This window comes from Dipodomys spectabilis, unplaced genomic scaffold (assembly GCF_019054845.1).
Source record: "Dipodomys spectabilis isolate Male_0828 unplaced genomic scaffold, ASM1905484v1 ptg000094l, whole genome shotgun sequence".
Classification (NCBI taxonomy): domain Eukaryota; kingdom Metazoa; phylum Chordata; class Mammalia; order Rodentia; family Heteromyidae; genus Dipodomys; species Dipodomys spectabilis.
The window spans coordinates 21,629,160-21,649,181 of NW_024870771.1; the positions used below are offsets into that span (position 1 = coordinate 21,629,160).

The 20,022-nt window shown below is 38.4% G+C and overlaps 1 pseudogene; it reads left to right on the forward strand.

The window, feature by feature from the left end:
* Window positions 1–813: 813 nt before the first annotated feature.
* On the forward strand, window positions 814–16,198 carry LOC122112434 (annotated as a pseudogene).
* Window positions 16,199–20,022: the final 3,824 nt, after the last annotated feature.

Sequence of the window (20,022 nt, forward strand, 5' to 3'; positions counted from 1 at the left end):
GTGTTTTCCACTTACTGATAATCAAGTACATGCTCAGATGTATGTACCATTACAGTGTATGCTATTAAGTTCTTATATTCTGTTTTATCTCCTAGCAAAGGTGAGGTGAAGATGAACCACAACTTCCTCTTTGAATCCCCATAATACCTAGAGTAGCACTTTACATGCAGAATGTAGGGTTGACAGTTCAGTTGATAATCTTCCTGTTAATATTCTCTTATATTCGGCCAATGGAGAACTTGCCATCAATTAATTATTTCAGTCAATTCTAGGCATTTGAGGAAAAGGCTCTGATTGGTGAAGTTAAAAAGATCCCAGTCAGGAAATGCCAGAGCAGTGGCAGGAAGCTATGTGTAAGATTGATCGTATGGGTTAGCTCAGGTGGCCAGGATGACTAATAAATTCAGGAGGAGATCTTCAATAAGAAAATGTCAGTGAGCACTGGGGTGTCAATATGACCGGCAAGGTCATATGGACATAGCCCACTCATATGTTGCAAGTTAGGCTTTTGTTGGTGGAGCTGTGAGAAAGCATTGCTGAAGGGAACCAAGGGTAATTTGAGGAAGCTAAAACTTGGCCTCAATTCTTTGTTGTGCAAAGAGATTTTCTCACTGACTGCTTCTTCTTGAGAGTTCATGGTTGGTGTCATAGTGTGCAAAGTTACCTTTTGAGCAACAGGAATTTATCAGTCACCAAATCTGTTGACTTTCTAATGTTGAGCTGCCTAGCCTCCAGAAAAGTGGGAAATTTTTGTTCTTTATAAATGATCTAGCCTGAAGTATTTTGTTAGAGTAGTCCAATCTGTCTAGAACAATGGCCAGGAACCCTGCTTTCTTGCTCATTCTCAGTCAGGGACTACCAGAGCTCTGGGAAGTGATGCTATCTTCTCGCCAAGTAGCTCCTCGAGGGCTGTTTGATTTCTCTTACATTGGGAGGTGAGTCTCTGTGAACATCCAGAATGATCTCTTTTAATAACTCTAACTCAAGTGTGATACTGCTTCACAGTTACTGGAGCCATCCAACATTTGGTTTTAGGAGGTATAATAATTTAATGATAATTTAATGAGCAGGTACACCAGAGGGCAGAAATCCTGAAGCCCTCTTAGAATTCTTCCTATCATACAGAGGTGTCACTATTACCCTCATCTTATAGATATGAGAAACTGAAGCATAGCCTACAACTTGCAAGTAGCAAAGCTGGCATAGAATGCCAACATGAATGCTCTGCTGATCTCTAGTTTGAGTCCCTAAAGCTGTTCAACCATAGGAGGCTTGGGTTGTTGAGATATTGCATGTTAATAATTCCATCTAGTCCTCTTGAAAACAATTTCATCTTTTCAGAGAGCTACTGAATAAACCATCTCTACTTTTATCTTTCTGAACACTGTGCTACAATGTGACCATTTATTTTTATTTTCATTATAAAACAAGACTTCTGGTTTCAAAAAAAAATAGTTTGGGTGCTGGGATATAGCTCAGTGGCAAAGCTCTTGCCTAGCGAGGGCAACATCCTGGGTCCAATCCCCAGTACCAGCAAATAAATAAATAAATAAATAAATGGTTGAAAAACCAATAGGTAGAAAAGGAGGGTCAGACTACTGTGATAAACAAGCCAAGATTTGATACCCAACACCACTATTTAACTCAAAGTATTGTTGGGTGAGTTGCATAATTTTTCTATGAGTCTCATTTTCCTTATCTGTATATGGTAGAAACCCATGCCAGTATCCAGGGTGATGAACTTGAGGCCATTGTTGTATTCTCTGTCCCTGGGCACAGGTAATCAACCATGAGATGTTTTCTAAACAAGTGACTACCTTATATGGAACTGTCAAGTACAGCATGGACTTCATTAAGGGAATTAGTTCCTGTAAACTTTATTTTCCCTTTGATCCATGCTCAAATACTATATGCACATGTACTTTAAATGTCAGAGGAACATACACTAGATATGGTGTTAAGACTTGGAAAGGGAGCAGTTATGAGTTGGCCATTAAGGATTTTGACTGCACATTTTATAGTTTTTGCGAGGAAGAATTATTTAGGTATTAATTGTTCAATGAGAAAAGCTACAAAAGAAGTAAATGGTAAGCTAAAATCTTCTCTTCCATTACCCTATGAGCACTCATTTGCCAGATTATGGATTTGTCTTTGATTTTATAATTGTGTTCTCCACCAGCTTGTATGTATCTATAACAACCACCAATTTTCCACCTATTTAATATGTTTTTCTTTTAATGACATGAGTGGTCCTGGATTGCATAACCCATTTTTGTTAAAGAATTATGTGTATCTCTTATTCACCAGCTGCCTTACCCTCTGTCATCTGAAACCCTTATCTTATCATGTTCACAATGATTCTGATTAATTTATTGAAGCCTTTTTATCTTATCTCACTGTGCAAGAATCTGGTTACCACATCTCTTTTCCTAAGTGGTGCACACACAGAAGTGTGCTGTGTGTACAGCCTGGGTGTAGAGTAACTTTTTAATTCTTCCTGCTTCAAAGCTTCCCTGTTCATAATTATCTATCAAAAGTCCTCTATTTTAGATGCTGGAGGGGATGTGGCCAGAAGGGAACCCTACTACATTGTTGGTGGGAGTGTAAACTTGTTCAACCACTTTGGAAAGCAGTATGGAGGTTCCTCAAAAGACATAGAGCTCCCCTATGACCCAGCAATGGGCATTTACCCAAATGATCACAAACAAGACCATACTAAAGCTACCAGCACAACTATGTTTATTGCAGCATTATTTACCGTAGCTAAGATATGGAACAAACCTAGATGCCCCTCAGTAGATGAATGGATCAAGAAAATGTGATATATATATATATATATATATATATATATATATATGAATTCTATGCCTCCATCAGAAAGAATGACATTGCCCCATTTGTTAGGAAATGGAAAGACTTGGAAAAAATTATATTAAGTGAAGTAAGCCAGGCCCAAAGAAACATAGGTCCCATGGTTTCCTTTACTTGTGATAACTAGTGTATGTCTGGGATAAGCAGAAAAGATCAAAAGCTATGTACATATGACCATATAAGATGATGTTAAGTGAAATGAACCCCAAGATAGGGACACAAGTGATTTTTTTCTTGCTATTATTTCTAACATATTTATAATGTACCATGTGATTTTTTTTGTTGCTTTATATGTTCCTCCCGCACTGTATAACACCTGTTTTCACTGTATTTGATGTTGATGCCCTGCATCTTGTATATATACTTCTCTAATTTGGGGAAGGGAAGGGAAAAAACAAAATGCTTAAATAAGGATAAAGGTTGACCCATTGTAACAATGAGATGTACAAGACACTACGTTGAAAAACAAACTTTACAATTTAGGCGGGTTAGGGGGTGGGGGTGGGGTGGGGAAGTGTAGTTGTGGAGGTGGGAGGGAAGGGATGGTAGGGAAAAAACAAAGGAGGAGGCAACAATGCTTGATAGGAAATATATTCATGACCTTGCTCATGTAACTGTAACTCCTCTGTACAGTATTTTTACAATACAAAACTTATTTTTAAAAGTCCTCTGTTTTGCCTGTGTGATGGCTCATACTATAATTCTAGCTACTCAGGATGCTGAGCTCTAAAGGATGGTAGTTCAAGATTAGCTAGGGCAGAAAAGTCCACTAGACCTCATTTGTAATAAAAGCAGCAAAAATCAGAACTCTAGTCTTGGCTCCAGTAGTAGAGCTCAGCCCAGAAAGCAAGCTGAGTAAGTGTGAGGTTCTAATTTCACATCCTGGTACTGTCAGAAAATAAAAAAAATAAAAATTCCCTGCTTAGCTGACTGCCCTGTGGGCACAGAGCTCACTTGACCTAATAACTCTCTTTGGGCCAGATGCAGTTTTCTCAACATCTCTAACATAAGATAAACTCTTTGAGAGTGGAGTCTAAGTCTTCCCACTGTTGCTTTCTCTCACCAACATCCCTTGCTCATACTGAAACTGCTTCTGTTGGAGAAACAAAATTGGCATTTTAGTCCTATGTTAAAAGAAATTAATGCAGCCTCCACTTTTGCCTATAATAAATAGAAGTTGTGGCTAAGAAGCAACTTCCCATATTTGTAACAATTTCCAATTTTGACTGTGACTTTTCAATTTTGACCTCTGGTCAAGGTCTAAAGACGTTAAAGTTTTACTTCTTTGGGCTTAAGTTCTTAAACTTGAACTGAATTCTACTCCAAGAAACTTCCATTGTTTTCCCTCTATTATTTTGACTAAAGAAACTTTGACTGTCCATTCAGACATAGTCACAGAACATACACTAATTCCTTAATTTATTTTCAATAACAAAGTTAAATCACTAGATAAGAGTATCTTATTGAAGAGACTGCTACGACATTATATTTTTTTGCAGTACTAGGTTTTGAACTCAAGGATTTGCACTTGTTTGGCAATTGCTTTCTGAATCGAGCCATGTCCTCAATCCTTTTTGCTTTTAGTTATTTCTTCACCCAGGGCTCCTGGGTTGTTTTTGTATCCAGATCCTCCTACCTATGCCGATGTAGATAGGACTATAGTCCAAAGTAGTCCCTGACTGCTATCTTTCTGATCCTTGCTTCTCAAATAGCTGAGGATATAATATGAATCACCATACCTGGCTCCATTATCTTCTTATCAAGGGTTTTGTCTGACTTTTTATTTATTTGGTAGGGATATTTGTTTTGTAAAACCATTGCATTGGAATTAGACTTAGGTTTGAATCTTTGACTTTCCCTTTAAAAATGGGATCAGAGGGACTTTTTTAAGCCTCATTTTCTCATCTAGAAAGCCTGACCACCTGACTGAGATAATGATGTTATGAATAGCCTAAAAAACAAAAGTGCTGAGACATTCCTCCTGCTGTTCCTGTATGTGAACTTATCTGTGTGTGGATGGACATGCACTATGTGTGCATTGTTAGTTATTGTCAATGTCTATGTTTTTTATTTTATGTTAACCACCTATTCAGCAAATCTGTTATGCATTCTCAGAGCTGGATACTTTGAGAAACTCAGAAATACTATACCAAAAACATCCATAGAAGTGTATCTTGCCAGGCTCTGTGACTCACACCTGTAGTCCTATTTACTCAGGAGGCTGCTATCTGAGGATTGAGATTCAAAACCAGCAGGGGCTACAAATTGGTGGTTGTTAGACAGGACACACCCAAGGATGTTGACTCCCAGGGAGGTGCTCCAGGTTAAGGTTGGTTTTGGTGTGTCAACAAATACTCTGTCCTTTAGCACTGTCACTCAAAAATACTGGACAGGAGTAAGTATAATGTTAGAATGGGAATAGCTCTGTATTAAATCTGTTTTATAAAGTAGATGAAAGTAGACAATCTGAAAATGTTCCTTCATTCCTTTCACTGCCATCAGGAACAATTATTTGTGGTTGAGAAACAGGGTCAGAACAGAGCCTTAAACTAAATAGTATAAACTAAAATGTCTACAGGGCTAAGCTGTTAAGTGAGGGTGGCAAGCTGAATGTGAAAACCCACATTGTATTGGGAAGCCCTTGGTGTATAAGCCCACAAATGTGTGCTTATAAGCCCACTGGCTCCAGCAAATCACAGAACCAGCACTATTAGAGCCTCGAGTTTTCTAAAAAAAGCCAGAAATCTGGAGTATTATAAGAAATCTCTGGATTTTTATGTTTATTCAAACAACTGTAACACATTATGAGACAAATCAAGTATGTTCACTATTTCTAAGACCAATGTAGTACTTTCAGTTTGTGATCAAACTTAAAAAATTCAGATTGTGTATACATGTTTGTGGAGAGAGAGAGAGAGAGAGAGAGAGAGAGAGAGAGAGAGAGAGAGAGAGAGAGAGAGAGAGAGAGAGTACTACTGGGGCTTGAACATGAGGCCTTATGTTCTCACTTGGCTTTTTCCTTCAGGGATGCTACTCTAGTGCTCTACCACTTAAACCACATCTGTACTTTCAGCTGTTTGCTTGTTAACTGGAGATAAGAATCTTACAGTTCGATGTTTAACAGTGTCTTGTACATCTCATTACAATTTAGGGGGGGCATAGGGAGTGTAGTTGTGGAGGTGGGAAGGAAGGGATGGTAGGGGAAAAACAAAGGAGGAGGCAACAATGCTTGATAAGAAATGTACTCATTACCTTGCTCATGTAACTATAACCCCTCTGTACAGTATTTTTACAATAAAAAACTTACTTAAAAATATTCTGCAAATGTAAAAAAAAGGAATCTTATAGATCTCTCTGCCTAAGCTGGCTTTGAATTTCAGTCTGTGGATCTCAGTCTCCTGAGTAGTAATAAGTGATTCTTTTATGGTAGTGGGATTTGAACTCAGGGCCTTTCACCTGTTCAGCAAGCATTCTATTGCTGAGCCACAACTTCAGCCTGTGACCAAACAATTAGAGTAGTTTCTTTGATTGCATGAGCTTGTCAGCCAAACTACTTTGAACATGAAATCCAGAATATAATTTATAAATTGTATAAATTGTATAAATTGCTTCAAAACCTGTGATTCATATTATGCCTCTTTTATTTCATGAAGAAAGTACAAATAAATACATGAGATATCCTCACATGTCCTTGAGACATGGTGGTGGATCTGAGTCACAGCAGCAGATTGTCACAGATGCTTGACAGTGTGGAGACCACATCTTGGCCTTGCGTGCTGTGGGAGTTGAGGGCAAAGGATATAGAGAAGTGAGAGTCACTCAGGATCTTCTGCTCACTGACCCATGCTCCCAATTCCTGTCCCCAAAGCAGGTGCTATAAATAGGTTTTTCTTTGCTGTGAAAAGCAGAAAGTCTTCATTTCTCCTTTAAAGAGGCATCTATTTCAACATAATGTGGATTTTTAAAATTAATTTATTAAAAAATTGTTTGGAGACAGAGTCTTGCTATGTAGCTCATATTGGCTAAATATGATTTACCTGCTTTAACCTTCCTGGTGCTGGCATTACAGATATGCACGATCGTGCAGGGCTCAGAACAATTTTATTAAATAATAGCCACTCTGAGTCAGGCCTCATTTTAGGGACTTGGAGATCATTGCAACCAACAAAACAAACTAATACAGCTGCACTTTTTGAGACTTTGCATTCTTTTAAAAGAGCCAATACTTGACTATTAGCTATATTTAAAATTCAAATGGTGATCTATTCTGTGAAGAAAATAAATCAGGATGAAGTGGCAATGACAAGTAAATAGGATGAGAGGAGGAAGACACAGAAGAAGCCACCAAGAGTCCTCTCTGAGATGACACTGAAGCAAACACCTGAGAGAGAAGCCAGCAGGCAGGCCAGCAGGCAGGCCGGCTAAGATGGCTAAGCTCCCAGGTGCAAATGCACTAGAAGATGAAGAACAAGTCAGCATTAGATCACATGAACTAGATGAAGCGTCTGGTTTCATTGGATGTCTTAAAGCTCAAGGATTTTTGATGTGACTTGGCCCTGTGTGGAATCTAGACTGGAAGAGCAGGGAGGGCAGGGAGGCCGTGGAGAGAATACTACTTCAGTGTGTACAAGGGGTGACCATTTCCTGACAACTAAGAATGGAATTGGCAAGCTCTGGTCAGAGTTTATTTTGGAGGTAGACTCAGAAGAGTTTGTTGATGAATCAGTCTGCACCCATATAAGCATGTATTTATAAGTTACTCCTCCCTCCATTTTTACAAACAAGGGCTTATTGTGCAACATTCATTTTTTGCATCTTGCTTTTTTTCACTTAGTATTACACAGAGATCATTGCATATCAGTCTGGATCAATGACACTGATCACCTTCTTTTTGTTCTTCTTCTTTCATTCTTTTTTCTTTTGGCTTTATTTTTTTTTATCTACGTAGAATCATTCTCTGTGACTTACTGTGAATGCAGTAGTCTCTTATCCCTCCCTGTCCCTCCCCCATTTACTATGTGATCCTTTGAAAAGACTTCAGTTTCATTTCTTTTATCTGAAAGCTTTGGGGATTGTCTCCATTTTCCTAGGTAATATTCTTGCATTCTTGCTTCTTGATTTTCTAGTTTTAGATATGATCTTTGACTTTCTGCTCTGGAAGAGAAATGGAGAAGTAGGACTCAACTTAAAAAAAATCTTTTCTGCCTCCTCATCTGTAACCACTTTTTCCATCTCATTTTTCTTCTTTTTCTCTTTTTGGTGGTGCTGAGGTTTTTGGGCTCAGAACCCTGTGCTTGCCAGGCAAGTGCTCCTATACCAAGTCACCTCTCTAGCCCTTTTATGTGATAGCTATTTTTGAGATAAGGTTTGCCTGGATATAGGCCTAGGAATGACCTGTCTTCCTAGGCTGGCTTCCTGTCTAGCTAAGATAACCAGCACACCACCAGGCCCAGCTCTCAGTTGAGAAGGGGTTTTGAGAACGTTTTTTCTTCCTGCCTGGAACTGCCTTGCAAGCAGCTAGGATTACAGATGTGAGCCATTGATACCCAGCTCTCCAACTTTCCTCAAATGTTGTCACACTATAATTTTGGTTATACTATTATCTTTATCCATTTAGTATATGATAACAATTTACTGAGTAATTTATTAAGCAAGACAAATTTACTGTTACAGCTCTGAAGTTTTGGAGTGTAGTAGCATTGGTATCTGGTGAGGGCAATTTCTCATAGATGGTACCCTATGTGTGTCCTCACTTAGTAGAAGGGACAAATTGGCAATCCCATGTATCTTTTTACAAGGGAATCACTGATCAGGGCAAGACCTGTGTCCAAACGGCTCACCTCTTAATGCCATCACCATGGGGGTTAGGTTTTAATGTAAGAATTTGGGGAAGATATAAACATTCAAAGTATATCATCACTAGTCAATGGTATTCACTGAGTTATTTATACAGAAGTAAATGATTTTTACTGCTAAATCTGTTTCAAATTATGTTTATTCTTACTTGTTGAATGATGTTCTGTTATATTCAGAGTAATAATTGCCTTTCTGTCTAGTTATCTTTCCACTTATCATAATTTCCATGTAGTAAATTTGATTTTCTCTCAACATGTTCTGAGACATCAAATATATTTCACTATTTTCAATTTTTCTACAGAAATTTCTCCTGGAATGTTCTGACAAGCTCTGTAGTTGATTGATAACACAATGGCCAACAATGGTTTTCTTTCCTGTTAATTTTAAGTGACCCTTGCACTTTGGCTATGACTTTGATCATCTATCTTGCTCTGGTCAATGGCAAGTTTACCAATATGATGAAATAGAGGCTTGAAGAGTCCTTGTGTTTTGGGCTTTTAAATTCCGACTGTCATGCAATGAAACTGGATCATCTTCTTGAGGGGAAGAAAAGCATAGTTCAGTCACCCCATCCCCAAGCTGACACATACAACAGGCATGTAAATGAAGCCAACTAGAGCCAGTTAGCTCCAGATTAGCTGACAACTGACCACAGATGCATGGAAATATTACTGCCCTGAAATGATCAGGACAGTTATCATGTATCAAATGATCACAATGTATTCTGTAAATTTATACAATAGAAATAATAATGAACTTTCTAAAAGTCAATGAGAGAGCAAGAGAGAGAAGAAAGAGTAACTTGAATTAAGAGCCTCTCACTCTTACTCAGATTTTTTTGTTCACAGCTGACACTGCCATTTGAGTCATGCCTCCAGTCTGACAGTATGCTGGTTAATTAGCGATAGAGTCAGATTTGTCTGTCTGGTCTGGATTGTAATCGAAATCCACTACATCTGAGTTTCCTGAGTAGCTAGGATAATAGGTAAAGTTGTAGTCACTTGCCATTCAAACCGGCTTTGATGAATTCCTGTTATCATGACTATAGATTAATAATCTTTACTAAGTTTTTGGAACTCATTTTTTATGGTACTGAGTTTGAACTCAGGGCTTCATGCTTGCATATTAGGCAGGCATTCTGCTGGTCCAGCCTCCAGTGGAATATTTTTTACTATCACTTATTGCTTATCTTGCGTATATAATCTGGATATTATTTTTTCCTCCTTACAGTCTTTCAGAATCTTCTCTTAGTCTTCAGTGTTTGAAATTTCATAATGTTGTCCAATAGCCTGACACTGTTTCATTTGGGAAATTATTTAGTTTGGAAATTCAGATCATTTATTCCCTTTTCTCTATGCTTTATGACTGTTTTCTCTTATTTAATATACAAACAGTTATTTCTCAAGTGTCTTTGTATGTGTATGTGTGTGTGTGTGCAAGAGAGAGACAGAGAGAGACAGAGAGACAGAGAGAGAGACAGAGAGAAAAAATTCCAATCCTCTTTTCTTTTGATTGGGAAACTTCTAATTTATATCTCAGCCTTTCTATTGGAAGTTTTTCTTTTCATTTCTGATGTGTATTTAATTTTTTAAAAATTCTGATGTTCTTGGAATGTTCCATTTATGTATTTTGTTTGTTTATTTTGGGATCAAATACTGTTCTTTTTTCATGGTTATAGTAATCTTTCTTTGGGAGATTTTTTCAAATTTGTTTCATCTTTATTTCTTTAACATTATCTTTTTCTTATGATTTTCTTTTTTTATTGTGAAAATACTGTACAGAGGGATTACAATTACATGGGCAAGATAATGAGTACATTTCTTATCAAGCATTGTAGCCTCCTCCTTTGTTTCCCCTTCCCATCTCTTCCCATCCTCCCCTCACCCCCCTACCCAATCCTCCTCCAACCCCCCCACCAAAGTTGTAAAGTTTGTTTTCAACATAATGACTTGTACATCTCATTGTTGCAATGGGTCCATCTGTATCCCTAGTTAAACGATTTGTTTTTTCCCTTCCCCTCCACAAATTATACCAACATCAAATACAGTGAAAGCAGAGGTTATACCACGGGGGAGGGACATACAAAGCAACAAAGAAATCATCTTATAAATGTGTTAGAAACAATCGCATGAAAGAAAAAAAACATTTGAATACATATCTTAGGGTTCATTTCCCTAACATCACCTAATCTGACCTTTTCTGCTTGACTCAGACATATACTAGTTATTGCAAATAAGGGAAACCATGGGACCTATGTTTCTTTGGACCTAGATTACTTCACTTAATATAATTTTTTCCAAGTCTTTCCATTTCCTAACAAATGGGGCAATGTCATTCTTTCTGATGGAGGCATAGAATTCCATTGTGTATATATACCACATTTTCTTGATCCATTCATCTACTGAGGGGCATCTGGGTTGGTTCCATATCTTAGCTATGGTAAAAATGATTTTATTTTCTATCCTTCAGGTAAAGGCTTTCAAAGATACCTTGAATTTTCATACCTGATCATATTTAGGAATGATCTCTTAAGACATAGGCTGGGACTCTGAGGAGGTAAGTCAGCATGTATCCTGAGTCCTTCAGTGTTTGTGTGTGGGGTGGAGAGGGTTGTCTTCCAGTGTTAGCATCTTTCAATATCTTCATGGGTGAACCATGTTTCTCAGAGAAGATGCTGCCAGTGTCCTACCTAGAGGGTGAAGGTTTAGCATGTAATGTCCTGGGCCTATTTTAGGGAAAGATGGATATGGTATGGGGTATCTCAGGCACTCACATGTATAAATTCATAGTTCCCTTACCCTCAACTGCACTAGTGTCTTCTAATACTGAGTCATCTAGTTCAGTCCTTTCTAAAAATAAATAGTCACTCTTGCCAGTTAGGGAGGTTGCAGTCTTGGGATGCTACAGGACCATGAGAAGGAGGCTAAGGATATAGTTCTCTCCAAAACAGGCTTCCTAATAATCCTTCCAACAAGCTATTTCTCCTTTTATCTTCACTTACACAGGGACTTGCTACTATGGGTTTCTAAGTCTCTGGATATTCTGTAAATCATATTAATTCTGTTTTCTTTACTGCTTGATTAGACTCATTATCTCAGATAGACTCAGATCTATTCATTTCTTACTAAGTAATCATTTATTTTTTGAGTTTCCAAAATTGTCTCTTCTCTTCAAATAGCTCTATTTATTGGGCTTGCATCTTAAACTATCCCTTTGCTGGTTGTTTTGGTGGGGTTTCCAGAAGGCAAAAGATAGAAATACATTTTAAATCTCCTTTGAGGTTATGGGAAATGTGTTAATAGATTCATAATTGAATCAAACTTATTTGTAAAAACTAGCCAGTGACAAATAGCTCTAATTACAATGGGCTTAAAATAATGTCTTTCTTCTTTTTTTTTTTTTTAATGTCTTTCTTCTTAACAACACAAAGAAGAAAAGAAAATATAACTCAGTGCTAATCTAGTGAAGAGGAATACGTAATTACAAGTCAAGATTAATATGCTTGAGAAGATTCTTTCCAAGCACTTGTATACCATTGCTAAAATGCAGATTGCTTAACAGCCTTAATAAGAAAATTCCTAAGCTTGTGCAAACTTGTGGGAGGCTTGTAGTCATGCATAATCTCACATTGAAGCCTGCCAAGGCAATAAAACGAACACTATGGTATTCACTATGTTGTGTTTACTCTTCACAGTAGCTCAAAGCTAGAGACGCACATGATCATCAATCTTTGTCTAGTCATTCACTTTCCCCTCTTGCAGTGAAAATTTAATACAGGCTTTGAAACAAATCTATCTATGAATCCTATGCTAAATCACATCCCAGGTAAGTTACTGGTGTTCTGTTAGTATAATTGGGCTCATGCTCTCCAGAGTCAGGCTTTCCAGTAGCTTTTGGGAGTGGCTAGCTTCCAAGCCCACAACCAGCTCAGACAACAGCAACAACACACTATAATTCTTCAAAGTAAAAACAAACAGGGAAGTACACATAATATTCTATCTTCCTCTGAAATGTTGCCTACACAGATACCTAAGCTATTCTCCCTTCCTAATAAAAGGGCAGACTTAAGTCAGAGATACAAAATGGAAGGCACGCAGGAAGAATGAGTCTAGAGATCTAATATACAACAAGAGAACCATGGGTAATAAAATTGTACTAGATATAGAAGGAACAGGAAGGAAAGAGGAAGGGAGGAAAGAAAAGAAGTGAAAAAGAGGAAGTGTTTCATTGCCCCTTCTTGGAAGTTGCCAATGACCTCCCAGTGGTCTTTTCTCAATTCTCTCCTTGGCAACATTTGTTAAGGTGAGTCAGAGCCTCTTTACTGAAAGACAATTTTCAAAACAATTCACATATAATGGTTCTTTATAGAAACACCTGTTTCTTACCTCTAACTCAAACCTTCCCTTCTTTAATTATATCCTAATTAGCAGTAATAACAGCATATTTGAACAATTTATAGTATTCAGATATCCTGCTAAGTATATTAGCTCTTTACATATATTAGCTCTTTTCATTATTATCATCTATAAAATGTTATCTATTCTTAAATCTATATTTATAAATGCAGAAAATGTGTCTAAAGGGCTTATGTAATTTGTTCAGGGATGAGTACTGGTTAGGAGTATCTCATGCACATAATTGGTTTCATCATTCATCCAACTTCCCAAACCAGAAACCTAGGAATCTTTAATTACTACAAGCATCTTCACCATCTTAGGCCATTTCTGTGTGGAAACTATTCCAGCTACTGTTTTTTTTTATTGTCCCCTTAGAGACTATTCTCTAGTAGCCAACATATGAATTTGCTAAATCCACAATCAGAATGAGAAAAAAAATCAAAAATGTTATTAGCAGATAATAGTTGTACAAAGGAGACCTATTGTGACAATTCTATGCATTCATAATAACTCATCCTCACCATCTCTCTCCCTTGCTCCAGTCCCTCCTTAAAACAATTTCAACAGATTTTATTGTTCTGTTTCTGCATATGTGTATAAAGTACTTTGACCATGGGTGGGAGAGGTGTGCCAGTACTGAGGCTTAGAGTCTGGACCTGGCTTCTGTCCCAGGTTGTACTCAAGGCTAGCATTCTGTCACTTGACCCACAGTTACACTTCTAGATTTGGGGTGATTAATTAGAGACATGAGTCTTACAGAATTTCCTTCCTGGTTGGCTTTGAACTGCAGTCCTCAGATCTCAGCCTCCTGAGTAGTTAGGATTATAAGAATGAGCAACCAATACCCAGCCAGAAGGACACATTGTTTTGACAAACCTCTTTCAGAAATCGATTTCATACCAACAAAATAGTAGTAGAGGTAAAGAAGATTTATCTCTATTGTGTGGGTAACACAATTAACAAGGCAAATCTACTTGGAACAATTACAAAAACTGATCATTTCCTATACCACAAACTACATCTGGAGATATAGCTCAGAGATAGAGCACTTGTCTAGCAGCCCTGGGTTTGATCCACAACACTAGGTCAAACAAAACCTCCTACAATTCCCAGGTTCCCTTGGACTGTGGCATCTTGGTGGACTCTGGCAATGGGAAACACCGCAAAGGAAAAAAGGGAGAAAGCAGGATATTCTCTTCTCCTGTGGATGCCTCACTGAGCTTCCTGATGCTGCTGGGCAGTTCCCACACTGGCTCTTACTCATTCCAGTTTGCTCCATCTACCACCCAGGGTGAGACTTTCTTCCACTGTCCCAAAAATAGTGATCCAAGAGTGGCAGAGGTTCCCTGCTATTTGTGTTGTTTTCTCTTGCTTGCCTTAGTACCCCTTGTAGACTTCTCAGCTTCTCCATTGTCCATGGAATGAGTTTTCTATATAAAATTGTATCCAGAATGATGGGCAAGTACAGTCATAATATTCAGAATACATAGTGAGAATGGAACTGGGTAACTGGACAGGATGGGTAGGATTGGGTAGATGGGATTGTATAAGAGTATATGTATATGTATAAGAGTGATATTGATCATGATGCATTGTACTCATAAATCAACATGTTGAATTGAAATTCCTTTGTACAGTTACTTAAAGCTAACACAAATATGGGAGGGGAAAACCTGTGAAAGTGTGAGGGAAAGCATAATATTTCCCATCAAGTACTGTACTCTTTACCTGACATGTAACTGGAACCCCTCTGCACATCACCTTTATCATTACAATACAAAAATTTAAAGATAACATCAATAAATAGATAAATTTGCCTCCAATTGTACCCACAAAAGTGTACACCGTGGCTGATATAACCTCATATATTTAGAAATTATAATATTAAATTATAAGGGCTGGCCGCTGCCTGGGTGGTGGTGCCAGCATCCTGTTCACCCTCACGGTTCTTGGTGCCAAGGAGGATAGCACTGGCCGCATCTGTGAAGGCCACAGCCTGTGGGTGGCGCGAGTATCATGAAGAAAGGGAAAACAATGATTTGGACTCTATTAGAAAAGAACTACAGGAAATTGCAAATGTCCCTTGAACTCTGCTAGGTCTGTAACGGGAAGTATCACAGTTCGATATTTCTGTTATGGGTGCCTTGTTGCATCTGCAGCCTGGACACTTTTGCTTTTTATTTATTTCAATGTCAGCGAAGTGATGTGGCCCTGTAAGAATGTACCCCTCAATGGGCCTAGGCCCCATGGACCATTTCCCAATAAATTCTATCCCCGCTTTACTTAATATCAAGGTCCACCTCGAGTATTAGAATCACAATTCCAAGCAAGTAAAAGGGATCATGTGAACGATAATAATATTGAAGATTCGGAGAAAAGACCATCTAAAGTTCTCTTCTGAATTGGGAATGATTTTTAAATCAACCCGATCAGGAGTCGAGAGACTTGGGCTATCAGAAAGATGACTTTAATACGCTAATTAGTAACCACTTGGACTACCGTAGACATGCGTCAGACACCAGGACTGCAGAGTATGAGAAATCTTACCCATCTGAGCTTCAGGGTGCCAGTGTTTGTTTGAACTTAGGAAGTAATTGGGGTGTCAGTCATTCAAGTGGTATTTGGATAATATTTACCCAGAGATGCTGATACCTGAACCCAACACCAAACCCCAGCAACCTATGTTCATCAACAGAGGCCTTTGGCATGGAAGATGGTATCATTTCCAGACAGACAAACGCTTGGTGGCCCAGCCGGAAGGGAAGCCTAGTGGTAGTGAAGTTCTGTGATTGCTGAAGGTCCTGCGCGAACCTGGCTCAGATCTGAATTGTTTTTAAATAATATCCTCTGCCTGGACATATCCAAAATGCGCTCAGGGGACCCTCCACGATTCTTGAAGTGCCACGGGGCGGGACGCTCCCAGCAGTGGAGATGCTGCGGGGAAAAGAGTCGATTGTTCCCAGGTGTCTGCGGGCCAGTGATGGAGGGTGGATGAGCCTGTGGGTCAGAAGGGCTCCATTGCCATGGACACCTGCGAAGGCTGCTCCTCCCAGCGGTGGCACCCGGAAGGTTAAGGCAAACCAGCTGGAGCGGCGACTCACCAGGCTTTGAGGCCACTGTGGAACTGGGGGAAGGAACATCACTGGTGCAGGAATCGGAATGGACGCCTTGGAGCTGAGGCCCAAAAAAGCCAAGGAGGGAAGAAGGGGTTTCACAGGACATTACAGCCATTTCTGAGCTACTGCTAGACTTTTCTTGCTTAGAGATGGCAACTAGAAAATAATTGTAATACTAAAGAGCCAGGTGTCTTCAGAACATTCAAATTTATTTATGCTTCTTTATTTCCCCCTTGATGATAGCATGGATTTTATCTGATCAGAAACTGGTCATGATTTTTTTTTTTGTGGTTTTAGAATATTGCATAGGATAAGGTAATTAATATGTGTTGAATATGTTCTAAATAGAGGACTTGGGGGGAAAAAAACCCTGAACATTCCTTTTTTTTTTTTTTTTTTTTGCCAGTCCTGGAGCACTGTCCCTGGCACTCTATCACTTGAGCCACAGCACCCCTTCTGACTTTTTCCGAGTAGTTTATTAGAGATAAGAGTCTCAGGGACTTTCTTGCTAAGGCTGGGTTTGAACCTCCATCCTCAGATCTCAGCCTCCTGAGTAACTAGGATTATAGATGTGAGCCACAGGAACCCAACTTTAACATTACTTTTAACTTTAAAAGTAAAGTAAAAGTAAAAATAAAGTAAAAGTAAAAGATGTCATAATATTTAAGGCAGAGTTAACTCTTACAGATTATTTTGATGATTAATGATACTACATTTAAATAAAGGATGTTTGGTTTTAAAAAAATAAAATTATAAGGGTCAATATTCAAAAATAAGCCAGAACACAAATGACATGTCAGTATTTGATAATGCAGATGAGGTATTCTTTACAAAGAAATTTGTAATTCCTAAAGATCTGACTTAGAACCTCTTCCTAGTTTAACCAACTCACTTATATTTATCAGTCTAACTACCCTCTTTTTCCACCAATCCTGTATTGTTCCTTGAGTTTTGAAGCATTTGTAGCTTTTTTAGGAGTCTCTACTTGAACTACCCAGTTACTCTGAAAAATGATTCCTTATCTGCGAGATATACTCTGACTGCTATTCCAAAGTTGACAATTGAATACTAGACAGCTCCACTTTTCATTTTTGGAATGCTGGATTTACTGTGGCTAACAGAAATCCATCATCCCTCTCCCCAATATCTAAAGTCTATTTCCTCATGCTGTAATCAGTTCCTCAAACATACTTGTTTGAAAATTCAACCTCCCTCAGGATGATGGCTGCATCTCTTCCCTTGTGTGGGTTTTGTTCCAAGCCAAATAGCTCTGCCATGAATACTTTTGAATGATTGAAAGGCTTTTTATTTTTTCTAATGACATATCCGTTCTATTTTTTTTCATTCTGCAAGCCTACTCAAGTCCATTCTTTTCCTTCTAGTTCTGATATGCCTGCATAGTCATCTTGGCCATTCCACTGGAAAGACAACACAGGGCTGAACCTCTGAGTTAAAGTATAATTAATCCAATGAAACTTGAGTTAAAGCCACAATGTTTCCTAGTCACTAAGAACAGAGAGACCTGACTGCAATGTTCTTAATGCTGTTAACATAACTGAGGGGGGAAAATGTGATGATCAGATGGGGCGTTGGTATGCAGAAAACACTAAGTTATTGCCAGCAGTCATGCTGGTTCCAATGCCTTCCTGTGAGATTGACTGTTTTACATCAGACATAACCATCCTCTCACTTTCTAGCAATCTCATAACTGATCTGTCAATTTTCCAAGCTTGAAATGTAATTTTTTTTTATTTTAGCTTACCACAATTCTTCACTTCTACCTGATGAACCCTTTTGGATACGTACTCTTTTCCTTTGTCCTCATCTCCACTGCCCCTTTAAGTTCTAACCAACCATAATAGATCAGGAGTTCATTAATAACACACCCAAGTCAGTCCTTTAATGATAGCTCCTTGCTTCTTCTGGCCCTCCCAAGAGTCCTGCCCACTATCCCTAGGCTTCTCATTCTGGTGCTGCCTTTTAGGTAATAACATAAGACCTAATAGTATATAAAAATGCCCCTGGCTTTCCATCCTGGTATTTAAAACTGGTTCCACTTCCTGATTTCCCTGGGTCCTTACCCAAGATTCTGATGAACTTGACCATGGGGCTCAGTTAGGAGGAGAACTCTGCTTTCCTCTGAGAAGATGATGATCATACTTGGCATTCCTCTAACAGGTTTTGTAGTCAGGAACACAAATCACAGCCATTCTACAGAGTTCCATTCCTTCCTGAAATCCTCTGCTGATATGCCTGGCATGCACTGATTCTTGGTATCTACTGATTCTTTTCTTTAAGGCTCCAGGACCTGGAGGGAATATAAACTCACCATGAAATTTAATACACTTGATGATTTAGTCAATCCCCTCCAAAACTGTGATCCTAATATATTTATTATTTTGATTTTTTTCTTAAAAAAGTTCTCAATATTGAATGTTTCAAACTCCTCTTAAGCAGGATTTTTCCCTTGAATGCAAATATTTATATTGTTTTTGTAAAGTATATTTTTTTAGGGTCCAGTTGTGGGGCCTGAACTCTGGGCCTGGGCGCTGTCCCTCAGCTCTTCAGCTCAAGGCTAGTGCTCTACCACTTGAGCCACAATGCCACTTCTGGCTTTTTTTTCTTTTTTCTTATGTGGTGTTGGGGAATCGAACCCAGGACCTTATGCATGCAAGGCAAGCGCTCTACCACTGAGCCACCTTCCCAGCCCTGTAAAATATTTTTAAACTGGTTAATATATTACAGACTTGTCTTGATTTAGTTTGGGCTCCTGCATTATAAGGCTCTATAGTGTAGTAATTAAAATAGTTACAGTGGAGTTCTAAAGCCCTATGATCAAAGTTCATGACTGCCTTATCTAGGTGTTGGACCTTTTGGGAAATTTAATTTTTAACTTTGTTGAGGCTCAGTTCCTTCATACACAAAATAGGATGATGATAGTGAAAACCTCATCATGGCTTTGGGAGGATCAGGGTATTTTTCATAAACCCTATTCCTATACAAAAAGAAAATATTAGAAATTATGTGTTGTGTTTGTGGTAGCATAAGATGAGGATAATTCAGGGAAAACATTTTTCTTTTTTTCAGATTCTAAAGGAAATTAAAATATTCTCATGAACCCCTAAAAGATATCTTTAATCTTATGCATCATTCATGAGTTTAGAGAATAAGTTCACCTTGCTTAGGGGGCTCTAACTTAACCTTTTCCAAAACCCCAGGTCACTGCTAATAGCATTGGGTGTCTACTATACAATTCAACCTCAAGACAAGTCCCCTAGAAAACCAGATTGTGCCCTGAAAGATCTTTAATATGGTGACTGTGGAATGGCCAGCAGAAAAGATAGCCATATTGTAATCTCCAGAAGCTTTTAGGATGTCTATAATTCCTGAACCAGGAAAGCATACTTTAGGACTGAATGAGTACTTAGGACATTGAACATTCATTCAGAAGGTGGAACAATCATTACAGGCTGAGTTTTTGGGAGAGACATCATGAGTTGAATCATGAAACAAAGTGGACTCTGTCTGTTTCATAATAGGAAAAAATAACAGACTGGGGTTCAGGAGACTTAGAAATAAAACTGGCTTTGCAATTCACTAACTGGCTATCTTTGAAAATGAAAGGCTGAAAAATACATAAGCCTATCATATTCTATTCTAAGCAAAATAAATCTGAGGGTATTAATAATTACAAAAAATATAATGTAATGCAAAAGGCTTTGTTGATTATAAAGAAGTCTGGGTGGAATGGCATATAGCTGTAGTTCAACCACTTCGAAGGT